The sequence below is a fragment of the Citrus sinensis genome, chromosome 1 (assembly GCF_022201045.2).
Source record: "Citrus sinensis cultivar Valencia sweet orange chromosome 1, DVS_A1.0, whole genome shotgun sequence".
Lineage (NCBI taxonomy): Eukaryota > Viridiplantae > Streptophyta > Magnoliopsida > Sapindales > Rutaceae > Citrus > Citrus sinensis.
In genome coordinates, this window is record NC_068556.1 from 10924146 (window position 1) to 10937632 (window position 13487).

Genomic DNA, 13487 nt, shown 5'->3' on the forward strand with positions numbered 1-13487 from the left:
GCAATCAAGAAATATATGTCGAGAAGTCTCAAAAGCCTGACCACAGAAACACCAAGAAACTATGTAAAATCACCAAGAAACTATACAAAATTTGTGGATAAGAACCCATGTAACAACCATTGGAGAAAAAAGAAATTTGAAAAGGGATATGTCGCTGCTTGATAATAGAGAAAACCTCATCCCTTGGCCTAGAGCAACACAAAAGCTTCTAAGCTATCCACAAATGAAAAGACCATCAGGGATGAGGTCCTATTGAATCAAATTTAGTTCCCTACTAGAGACAGAAATCAATAGAATCTGCTTAACAATTGACGAGGGCAATGTATATTGGAGCTTACCCCTATCTCGGACAGTACCCCGTTAATAAAAAAATCAATACCATAGAAGCCGTTCTAGGGTTATATAAGACTAAAGGGCAAAAGTTTAACTAGTAATCGTACCAAAAACTATAAGCCTTACAACCAAATAACCAATGCATATAAGGCCCAGCAACACATGCAATCGAGCAAATGCGTCGCTAAAGAGGAGAGGCAGGATATCCAAATTGAACGTAAATTTGTAGTACTTAGACTTCATATAAGAAGCACGTAAGGAACGTTGCTCACAAAAATGCCACCAAAGGTTAAGCTTAAGAACCTCAGCCAAATTATCAAAAGATTGGATGCTTAGGTCACCCTCCTCAACTGGATAACAAACCGACGACTATTTACACCAATGAATTCGCCTCTTAGTCTCATAATCACCCCATAAGAATATAGTGGAAAGTAACTCTCATTGCTGAACAATGGCTGCAGGCGGTCAAGAAATATAAAACAGATGTAGAGGCATAGAGATAGCACATGGCATATGAGCACTAGTTTCCTACCAAGGAGAGCAATCTATTTGCCCAACTCGAGGTCCTATCTCTAACCTTAAAGGACGATATTTTGACAAAACACCAAAGATATGATTTTACTAGAAATGACCTAAATCCATTTTTTACAAAAAGTAAGATAAGTACTTGGAAAATATTTCCAAAAAAAAGTCCAAAGGGTGACAAAATATCCAAAGGTGTGGTTCTACAAAAATGAGCTAAATTTATTCTCTACAAGAATGACCTAGGTACTTGCCTACAGGCAAGTATTGACAAAATGTCCAAGGGCATAATTATACAAAGATGATTTAGGTCCATTCTCTACAAGAGTAACCTAGGTAATTAGAAAGTTCAAAGTAAATTACTTGAGGGTAAATATCAACAAAACATCCAAGGGCTAATTCTACACAAATGATTTATGCCCATTCTCTACAAAAGTGACTTAGGTACTTAGGAAATTCTAAGTAAACTACCTAAAAGAAAGAACCGATAAATGTCTAAGGGAATAATTCAACAAAAATGATCTAGGTCTATTCTCTACAAAAATGACCTAGGTACACAGAAAATACTTTACAGAATATCCTACTGACAAATACATATTCTAAGGAATAAGGCTATGAGCCGTATTCTATGTGACATGCCTATTGGCAAATATATATTACATGGAATGAGCCAACAAGCTATCATATATTCCACGAAAATTTACTCGTAGGCACATGCCAAATAAAGCACCTACAGGCAAACATTCTAAGGAAAATGCCTATCGTGAAATTTTGCAAATACGCCTACGGGAAACTCTTGATAAAAAAGCCTTAGGTCCATCTAGAGATTGTTGATGTTATCAGAGGTTATAAGACATTGTTTTTAAAAATCAATATGAACGTTATTTCTTTTATCAGGAGTTAGAAGAAATTTTTTGAAGACCATATATAAATTGTTTATTTTATCTAGATCTAGAACAAAAGTTTCCAAGGGTAATGACGTTAGGTAAAATTTTGAAATTGTCAATAGTCTTATGATTTATTTCTTATCTATTACTACAAGATTATTCAAATATATGTATAACCCTCCGCCACGCTCAAATTTGGAATTGTCAATAATCTTATGATTTATTTATTTTGTATAACTGTAAGATTATACTATCAGAGACTCACACATACTAATTTGTAAGTAGTTTAATATTATTCATGAGGTTATTTTATTCAAAAAGAAATATTATTTATGAAGTGTAACAATATTACTAGGTCCATTCTCTAAAATATTATTTATTTTCTATCACTGTAATAATGTTACTAATTATTACTCTAAAATGAAAGATAAATAGCTCGTTTATCCACGTATGAAACAGGAGAAATTTTCTCCAAACGGGGCTAAAGTCACGAAAGTTAAATTGGATTGTTCAATCCTACGCTTATAATCCATTCACAAAAACAAAGTATTGTATTACTTATATATAGCAACGATTATACTCCAAAATACGAGTGGGATGTCTTTCGCGATGAAAATATATATCTATAACGAGAAATTTCACTAATTAAAAAGTAAAAACCAATCTTAGTCCTCCTATTGTTACTTGAAATTAAGTGATTGTGTGCATAATGCGCATTTACAACTATAGCTGAGTTACATACGGATTTAGATTGACGTGTTCTTTCATTTATTCACAGTCGTAAGAATTCCAAAAGCCCTAAATCTTAGATTACCTAAGCTCGACTAAACGTACGTCGAAACCTCATCCGTTTGATTTGACTTTTGAGAAACTATTTTATTTGATCTTTGACTTATCTACTTGCATGAATTATAAATTTATAATTAGTAATTTAGTCTGCTTGTCAAACAAAAGGTTAATTAATTAACACAATGCCAGCTTACCGCTGCGTTGATCACACGGCCACACTATTGAGGTGTGCTAGAAAGTTGAAATATGAAAGTCCAACCTTCAAACGTAAAATCTTCGGGTCGCCACTTGTTAACTTGCCCTTCACGTGACAAAGAATTATTAATAGGATTTTGATAATGATTAATTAGTTGTCCCATTCCCGATCATCATTCTTGTTACTTGTTTGAAATTAATTATATAAAAATTTTGAAAAAAATTTGATGAAAGCATTTATAAAATCATTTCAGCATAAGAAAACAAGCAATAAATAATAGGAAATAGTTATCATAAAAGAGATTATATAATAGATAATTTATCCATTGTCTATGTCACTTTTACTCATTTATAATAATTTTTTTTCTGTCATGAATTTATAACAGTTTTCAATAATCATATGTATGTCACACCATATTTTAGTGAGAAATTGAAAATTATTCGAAATTTTTAACATTTTTTTAAATTTTCTAACAGGAAAATTGATATAATTTTTTTAAAATTATATTATTGCTATTATTTTAAATTTTATTATTATTATTTTGAATTGAATTAATATTTTATTATTATTATTTGAACTGCAGTTTTTTTATTATTTATTTTATAAAATCCCAAATTTTGCAATTTTATTTTTAGAAGTAAAATTTTTAATATTAAATAAAATCCAAAGTACAACCAAATATCTAACAAATTAAAAGTTACGAACCACCAGTGTCACTATACCTTTAAAATATATCAATTAAAAAAATTATGCATCCATTCACAATACAATAAACAATCCAAGTCTAGGCATTCTGTGTTCAAATTCCGGCCTAACAGTAAGCAGAATCACTTTCTTTCAATCCCGCAGCTAATTTTTCAACAAAAATGCACTCCAATTCCAATAACACTTGAATCCATGCAAAACCATCCAGCAGTTAATTTTCCTGCAAAGCTGTACTTTAATTCCAACACCAATATTAATTATCATATGCAACTTAACTTCTAATCCTAAACTAAATAAGAAACCTAGAAATACGATAAAGCAAATTATCTAAACCCAACATTATGCTACTTAAAAGGGACTTAAACAATAAAAGCTCAATTAATGTGTCATTTATAAAAGAGAATACATTATAATTTGAAATCAAATTATGGACAAAGTAATGGGGGAAAAACCATAGATGCACATAATGAGAGCAATAAGTATTAGATTCCAATAAGCTTGCACAAGCAGCAAGTTGTTTTCATTTATTTTGATTACATTTACTACTTTTTAAGAATGTAATTATTAAGGAAAATAAAAGTAGCAACTATTAGAACGTCGGAGAATTTGATGTTGTGCTATCAGTCCATGAGTGACGGATTGTAAAATATTAGTGGCCAAGTATAAAAAATTCCAAGCGAAAAAGTTTTCATGCTCTTGGATAAATATATTTCATTAAGCATCAAAAAGTGATTGGAACTTGAAATATTGAAATAATAATAGTAAAAAGGAATAAAAGGCACAAAGCGTGCGTGATTAATGATTACTCAACAACCTACATATTCTAACATTGAACCTAACAATTAGAAAACTCTTAGCTCCTTCAACCAGAAATTTATCAATTAGAAGTAATAATTCAAATGACAAGCTAATTCAGTGTACTAACAAGATTTTTACAGATAACTGCATATAGGTGTCATCTTCTCATCTGATGTCAAAGGCATAATCACTGATTTAGCATATCCAAGGGAGATCAAACTCTCAACACTGATCTATAATTAAGCTTTCAAGAAAGGAAACATGTAAAAAAAATTTTTTTAAAAGAAAAGAAATTTAATACATAGCAATGAACTTAACAGGCTTCGAAATTTAATTAATCTTTCAAGGAACAAAAAGATGTAAAATATTTAAAAAATAAAAGAAAATTAAACAGAGTAATGAACTTACCAGGCTCCTTGGCCATCAAATCAACATTTGTGTTTTTCCTAAGCAAAATGCTGCAACAATCACCAACAAATAAATGTTAAACATCATATGAGTTTTCTTTCTTCGATATATAATTGCCTAAAAGTTAATTATTAATAAAGCTAAAGCAAGAACTTATCACTTAAATTTAACATTTTCACAAACACTTCCACAAATTCCTCTCATTCGTAATCTACTATTTTCTTTTTCTTTCAAGTCACTCAGATGCAAATACAAACAATCAAATCTAATTTTTTATTTTATTTTACAAACAAGTTGCTAGTCATGTATAGAAGGAGAGAACAAGTAAATTAACAAGATAACCGAACCATCCACTCCCAAGTATAGTTAATTGGTTTAGGGAAATTATCAATCGTATACCCTATAATTGTTCTATTATTAAAAATACTACAATACTTTGAGGGTATATCAATCATCCATTCTAAATTGACAAAAGCTATTTGCCAACCACCAAACAGTTAGCTGCCGTTTCAAAGTTAACAGAATTATAGTGAATTGAAGATTTTACCCTTGAAACTTAAATTAAAGTAAAGGAAAATTATCACTTGTATACCCTTAAATTATCACTTGTATCATATGAAAAGACCAAATTACCCCTCTGGCGTCATCTTATTTAAACAGCAAGTAACAGTTTGATGGACGGCAAATACATTTTAGTTGACGATTGATACACCCTCAAAGTGTTATAGTATTTTTGATAATAGAGCAACTATAGGGTATACAAATGATAATTTCCCATTGGTTTATTGATAAGCATAGCAATAGATGTCGTGGGTAGTTGACATCAAATTGATTGTCCATAGAGTGCTACAACAAAAAATCCAGTGGCACTATTAAATCCAGCAAATCAAATAAGCAAAACAAAAAAGTGTTACTATATTTACTTCCTTACTTACTTCCCAATGTATTCCCAAAAAATATACATTATTATCAAGTATGAGATATCAGTTATCAAATGTTTCATTCTAGAAATTGAGTTTATTCAACGTGAACACTATTTGTGGAAAGAGGATCTATGTTAGGAAAACATTTGGACTAAATGGAGTAAGCACAAAAAATACCACACTAATAGAAAAAGAAAAACCAAATCAGAAAAACCAACTCATATAACACATGAACAAGAGTGAGTGAGAGAGAGAGGGACAACTGAACTTATAGTTGTGAACTCAATTTTAACGGTGAACTGAAACGGTATTTAGGGTCTCAATGATAGGTAGCGATTTGAGGTTAACCGATCAAATTAAATCATGGCAATTGTTTACATCGGTCCTCTCAGCTCTTATCTACTAGGAAAACCAAAATCCCAAACCAAATCATAGATAAAAACCCAAACAAAAATTCCACAATCTCAAATGAAACATATAACAAATTAAAGCTAGTGAAAGCGAGAATTGAACTTACTGTAGCAAACTAAAGCAAACAGTGAATGGAATTGGCAATTTAGGGTTTTAATGAATAGGCAGTAAGATAAGATTAATCAGAGAAACTGAAAACAAATAGAATGAAGTAATTGGGTTTTGTAACATATTGAACACGAAGAGAATTGATCTAATTGGTGTATTTTTTTTATTATTGTGGCTTAAGGATTGAAGTAAATCAAAGGGAAAGTTTTTTGCCATGGAGAGAAAAGAGAGGCAAATCGGAAAATTTTCTAAGCGAATGAGGGGGAGCCATGTTTAGAAAGTGTAGAGTTTTGTTTTGTTTTGTTTTTTTTTTTAATTTTTAATACATTTTTATTTTTGGATAATTTTTAAAAACTTTCCCTGAGGTTTGGGCTTGTTGCAAGTAGATGGCGAGAATTTATTTATTTGTAAAAAATCTTCTACCGTCAGTTAACTTTAACATTGACCGTTAGTTGACTGTGCAAAGATAATATTACCCTTAACAACAGTTTGTAGACAGAAATAACTAAAAAAAAATTAAAATTGTTGGCGCAAAAAGCACAAACCCTATTTTTTGACAATTTTATTTTTGTCAATTCCAAAGATTTACAATATCATAGGCAAAGATTATAACTATTTCATTTTCAAGTTTTTTATTTTATCTTTTTTTTAGGAACTTTAAGAAAATATCAATAATTTAAAGAGTGTAAAATAGCCAACAATTTTAATTTTTTTTTAGTTATTTTCGTTTACAAACTGTTGTTAAGGGTAATATTGTCTTTGCACAGTCAACTAACGGTCAATGTTAAAGTTAACTGACGGTATGAGGTTTTTTACAAATAAATAAATTCTCGCCATCTACTTGCAACAAGCCCAAATCTCAGGGGAGGTTTTTAAAAATTATCCTTTATTTTTTGTATTATTTTAATTTTTAAAACATACCGTTTGAGTAAATTCTAAATGCTACTGTTTTGGTTTTTAAATAAAATAATAATATATTAATGTTTCAGCTAAACATGGTCAAAATCATAGTTCTTTCATTATTTTTTGATAGAACAAACTTCTATCACGAGTTTATTGTATGGACAATAATTATATCACAAAACCATTATTAATCATGAGTTTGTCATAATTTTATGATATAAGTTATTTTTCGAAGAATCTGTCACAATCTGTCATCTATTGTCTTTTTCTATAGTGTTTTAAATATTCCTAAAAGATTATTAAGCAAAACTTTTTTAAGTACCATATTTGGATGAAGATTTTAGCCACTTTACAATTCTTTTTGTTTACTACTAGGAAGAAGTAAAATAACCGTTAAGTATATTAACTTGCCCATTGTTGACCGAACTTTGACTAACCCGATGGCTCCATTGACGGTCGGTGGTGTTGCTTTGCCATAACTAAAGTTCAGCTCCGCACCAGCGACTTCCCATCTAACTGGCAACCACCTCTACAACAGCCAAGTCTGCACTAAACAGCCCAAAAAACCACTCATCTCCATCGCTATTAGGTTTTCCACCGTTAGTGATGCCGCCTAATCACTGCTACACTCCTCCTTGTCCCATCCCGATCATGCCCAGCTGTTATTGATATGTTCATAGCCGCAAACCACCAATCAGCTGCAACTTGTGTCTCATTACTCACGTCTCTTGCAAAAATTATAAATTATAATCGTCATTACCCTTGGAAACTTTTGTTCTAGATCTAGATAAAATAAACAATTTATATATGGGCTTCAAAAAATTTTATCATATGATTTATCATAGGATTGTTTTTATGAACAAAATTGTTTAAAAAAAAATTATAATCGTATAAATTTGGACATTTTATTTAGAAAAAATAATATTTTCTAAATAATTAGGTGTTCTTTACAAATAATGGATTTAGGCTTTTTGTGGGTTTTTAAGCCTTTTGTAATCTAGTCCAATAGATGGAAATTTTTTTATTTCAATGGAATTGAACTATTAAATTAATATATGTATCTATCAAAAACTTCTTGACATAATTAATTTAAATATGGAAAGTGTAAAAATATAAACTTTTTGCTACCAATTTAGATTGGTAGTTAATTAACTTTTACTAATAGAAGTATTGAAAGGGACGTGATTTTGGTGTAAGCCCCCTTATGTTTGTCTAGATTTACATTATGAATGGCAAGTCTCGTTATATCATTATTTACTCTTATAATGTGCATTATTTTTATTTGGCCTTTTACTAAAATATTAATCAATTTATTTAAAGATCGTTTATAACTTAGCCACGTATAAAATAAATTTCAAGTCTAAAAAACTTAGTTTAGTTGGTCTAATATTTCTCAATATATTTTGAATATACCATAGAACCTTAATAAGTAAAAATTTGATAGTTGATAACCTCAATTAAATAATGATTTTTGGTGGTCACAAACTTGCGGTTAATGTGGTAAATTAATAATTCAATAGATTTATACGATTATAATTTTTTTTTAAAAAAATCCTATTTGCCTGTTGGACCTACCTACTATATAAATTAGTAACTACCAAATCTAAAACTAAATCAACATGATATGTCATGTGGTTTTTGTAAAATATGTTCTCATATTGTTTGATACTTCTTGAAACTAATTTGATATCTGAGTGGAGCTATTGGCATCCCTACATTATTCTTATAAAACCCCATTTTAAATAAAATTACAATTAAGGACAATTGAAATTAAACACATATAGATTTTTTTCCAGCAAATTACTTAATTCATAATCAATCCTTTTAAAAAAAATTCTATATATTATTTCTATCTAACTAAAATAAATTGTACAAATTTAGAATAATCTATTGTTCTCTTTTGATTTCTTATTGATTAAATATTTTTATACTTAAAATTGCTTTGAAATTATAATTTGAAATATGTGTTATTTCACCCAATGATTAAAACTAAAAAAACTTATCACCCATATAACTTTTTAATTTGTGTGTAGAGTAATAATAAAATTGAAAATAATTAAAAATAGCACAATAATACTTTAAGTTTTAACAATAAAACAAATCAAATGAAAATTGAGAATTTAGAAAAGTGTATCTAAAAAAGGGGCATTTTTGGAAATAAAATAAATATAACTGAAAATGAGATTTTATAAGGAGATCATAGGGGTGCCAATAGTCCAACTCTTGATATCTAATCTCATCTCTAGTTCTTTTTGTAATGTGAAATTTCAATTTACATTGTCATTTTGCAATAAACACGAAACGGGCTGCATACGTGATACTTAATATAGAAAATTAAAATATCTAAGATAATCTAATTATATCAATGTAAGACAACTAACTAATATAAAAGTAAAGCATAATAAGTATTAAATTAAGGTAAAAAAAATACTATAAACATATTGTATTTTCCAAAAATTAGAATTTTTTCATAAATTAATAATTTATTGATAGATTGATATTTGTTAAATTAATAGATTTTCTGTGATTCCAATATTATTAATTTAAAAAAGTTTTTTTTCATTAATTTGAAAGTTATATTTAAATTTCCTGGAGACTGCTTTATGAAAAATGGTCTTGAAGACAATTAGACCAACGTGATAATTCTAAACCAAACAGGAAGATCTTGATCATCGGTAATTGTGGAAATTTTGACTGAAAAATAAAAAGTTACGAGTCATCATACCCCTGGGTAGGGGTGGGCAAAATCGGGTTCGGATCGGGTTCGGATCAACCTGATCGGATTTCGGGTTGATCGGGTTGGAGAGAAACTCATCCGAATTCAACCCGAATTTTAGATCGGATCGGATCTGATCGGGTTATATTCGGGTCGGGTCGGATCGGATCTAAAATTCGGATCAATTTCGGGTCAATTCGGGTTAAGGATAAAAGAGTCATTTGTGTTAATTTTGGGTTGTTTAATAATTATTTAATAATTACAAGATCACTTTTATGCAATTAGTTAGGGATGGCAAAAATCCCCACGGGGATGGGTACCCTCGGGGATTTTCCCCATTCGGGGAGGGTACGTGGATAATTTTATACCCAATTTTTTTTTCGGGGAGGGGACGGGGAAAATTTTTTACCCAACTTTTTATTCGGGGAGGGGACGGGGATGAGGTGGAATCCCCATCCCCTACCCATTTCCCCATTTTAATTTTTAATTTTATTTTTATTTTTAAAATTACTAATAAATAAATAACAAAATTATAAATATTGTTAAAAATAATAAATATCAAAATAGTTGTATGTTGGGAAAGTGGTCACCCTTTGCCGGGAATTAGTTGAAGAGTATTAATTGAAGTTTTCACCAACTGTTTATTGCTTTGATTATACTGGTAGTAGTTCTTCTACTAGATTTACAGGGGATTCTTATAAGAAAGCAACCAAATGGATGACAGGTTTTAATGATTATGTAAACAATGGAGATTGTGCAGTTGTTGCAGATGAATTAGATTCATATTTGGATGAGAAAGTTATATCTCGGATGGAAGATTTTAATATTTTGAGTTGGTGGAAGACAAATGCTAATAGGTATCCTACATTAGCTCGAATTGCTAGAGATATTTTGGCAATTCCAATTACAACAGTTGCTTCTGAATCAGCTTTTAACACTAGTGGTAGAGTTGTGAGCTCATACCATAACAAACTTCATCCAAGCACATTGGAGGCCTTAATGTGCTGTCAAAGTTGGTTACGAGCTTACAATAGCGGTATGAGTTTATTTTAATATGATTAATTTAAAATCGAAAATAAAAAATGTATTAGACTATTAATTATTCGGGGACCGGGGACCCTCGGGGATCCCCTGTTATTATTCGGGGAGGGGATGGGGATTCTCTCAAGCAATTTTGACGGGGACGGGGAGGGGACGGGGACATATGCAAAACATCGGGGATGGGTATGGGGAGATTGGTCCCCTCCCCTCCCCTCCCCATTGCCATCCCTATAATTAGTTCATTTTAGTCCATTTCCACTTTCCAGTGACTGTCATAAAAAAAATATAAACTGAAATAGAATTGAAAAAGTTGTGAGCTTGGAGGACTTGGTGTCATGAATCTCAGTCTCGGTCTCGTTGGAAGAACAACCATGGATCGCTTCGCGCGGGTCAAGCGGCAGCCGATGGATCAAGCGGCAACAGGTTTCGTCGATGGCTCATGGCTTCACGGGTTTTGTCGATGGCTACCGGAAAAGCAGATCCGATCGAAGTGAAGTGCAGCAACCGTTGATGCAGCAGCAAGCAGATCCTGTCGTCAGTGCAGCAGATCTGGTCGAGTGGTGTGCTGCATGTGGCCCGCTGTTGTGCTAACCATCTGTAGTTTTGTTGTTGCGAGAAAGAAGAGAACGAAGACAGTGAAGAGAAAAAAGAGGGTTGTTTGTGTGAGTTGTGAGAAAGAAGAGAAAGAACACGGAGAGTGAGAAAGAAGAGAGTGAAGAGAAAGATTTAGGTTTTTTTTAGGTTGTTTGTGTGTGGCGTGTGTGTTTAGATTTAGGTTTTTTTTTTTTAAAGCAACCCGATCGGGTTTTCGGATCGGATCGAATTTGACCCGATCCGATCACAACCCGATCGGGTTTCACCATCTTCATCCGATCGGGTTTCCTTTATAACCCGATCCGATCCGAACCCGAAATTTTTCGGGTCGGGTCGGATCGGATCGGGTCGGGTCGGGTATTTTGCCCACCCCTACCCCTGGGGATGTGGAAAGAATTGAAAAGTCCCACAACATCTCCACTTTTGGAAGAACTATTTTTAATGGTCTTGATTTTGACCAATATTCTTAGCAGATGATCTTGACCCACGTGCACGGTGCAGCACATAGCTTCATTAATTCATTAATTCATTAATACTCCTAGAGCATTTCTTAGTTCGTGTTACAACAAAATGGCTATTGCATGTCATGCGCCCTTCCACACTAAATTTTGGCGTTTTTAACCTTTTGGGGTTAATTAATTTATGTTTGCTCCGGTGTGAATATTTTTATTTTAAACTAATCAAGAAAGAGTTAAAAAATAAAGAAATACAAACTCTAATGCACTAAAAGATAAAAATAAAAAAAATTAAATTATTTATTTTTTTATGTATAAAAATTTGGATGTCTTTATTGACTACTACTATACACACACACATATGTATATGTGTCTATATATACACATGTATATATATGTGTGTGTGTACGTACGTACGTATAGTCATTATTTAATGTAAACACCTTCATTTTTTTATGGACACACTACTAATTCATAATTCAATTCACAATTAAATCATGTGCTTTAATAGAGTCATTTTGATTAATTATTAAACCGCTTTGTTTAATAGTCCAGTTAAAAAAAATGAGGGGTGCCTTTGTCTAGTGATGTTGTCAATAAATAAAACACATATTTCAATGCATTAAAACTATATTTTTTTTTATCTATTAGTATATTAAAATATTTTTTTTTAATTTTTTACTAACATCTTCACTTTAAAAAAGTGAGAATACCCTTATTAAAGAATGATTATATATATATATATATATATATATATATATATATGTGTGTGTGTGTGTGTGTGTGTGTGTGTGTGTGTGTGTGCGCGCGTGCGCGCGCGCGCGCGTATGTGCGTGCGTGTGTATATTGATTTATTTTGTTAAAGTTTGAAAAATTTATTAAACCTTGCTTTTTTTTAAAAAAAAAAAGGTAAGGGGGTGGGTCAAACCCAAATAATTTTTATTCTCCTCTCATCTCCCCCAAGGCTTGAATTCGGATGGTTAGTTGCTATAAACTTTGTACTGTTATTAAGCCTTACTTAATAGTATAATATCATTATAATATTAAATTATATGATTTAATAGGCTTTATAGGTATTATATTATTGAATTATATGATTTAATAATTTTTTTAAATTTTAATAAAGTGTAAAATTTTATATTAAAACATCGTCAAAAAAAAAATCTATATTAAAACATATATATATATAAAGGAGTCAAAAAAGACGATGGGAAAATAAATGCAGTATCTGTAACAGTTTAACAGTTTTTACGCAAATAAAGAAATCATAAGTGGAGGCTTTTAAGGGGCGCGTGGGTGACCGAATGGTTGTTGACTATTTATGATAAATAAGAAACACACCAAAAAAGGTCTGTGTCGAGACTCAAAGATTTTCATGGAAAGTCTAACATGCTTCCTTTTTTTGACCGCTCGTAGCCTCAATATCTTTCGAATTCACACGTGTAATGTTATTAAAATTGAATTGAATAACGAAAAAAAAAAGATTTCTATGTATACATATTACACGTAATACGGAACATATTGTGCAAAGGAATTCAACATTTTCAAGCTTTGAATACATCAAACTCTTGGTCTTGAACCTGGAAATTAAAATTAAGCCTTGAATTCAGAGCCCATCTTTATCTCTTTTATCTTCCATTCAAAAACTGTTGTGTTCAGCACGTCTTTGAAGGTTTTGTGGACTGGACTACTTGTTTT

The 13487-nt window shown here is 31.1% G+C and overlaps 1 long non-coding RNA gene across 1 annotated transcript; it reads right to left on the minus strand.

The window, feature by feature from the left end:
- Positions 1–3370: 3370 nt before the first annotated feature.
- LOC112497872 (uncharacterized) lies at positions 3371–6505 on the minus strand. The gene is made up of 3 exons (XR_003064818.2): positions 6079–6505; positions 4639–4688; positions 3371–3660 (listed from the first exon to the last, which is right to left on the minus strand). It is a non-coding gene; the product is annotated as an uncharacterized LOC112497872 (long non-coding RNA).
- Positions 6506–13487: the final 6982 nt, after the last annotated feature.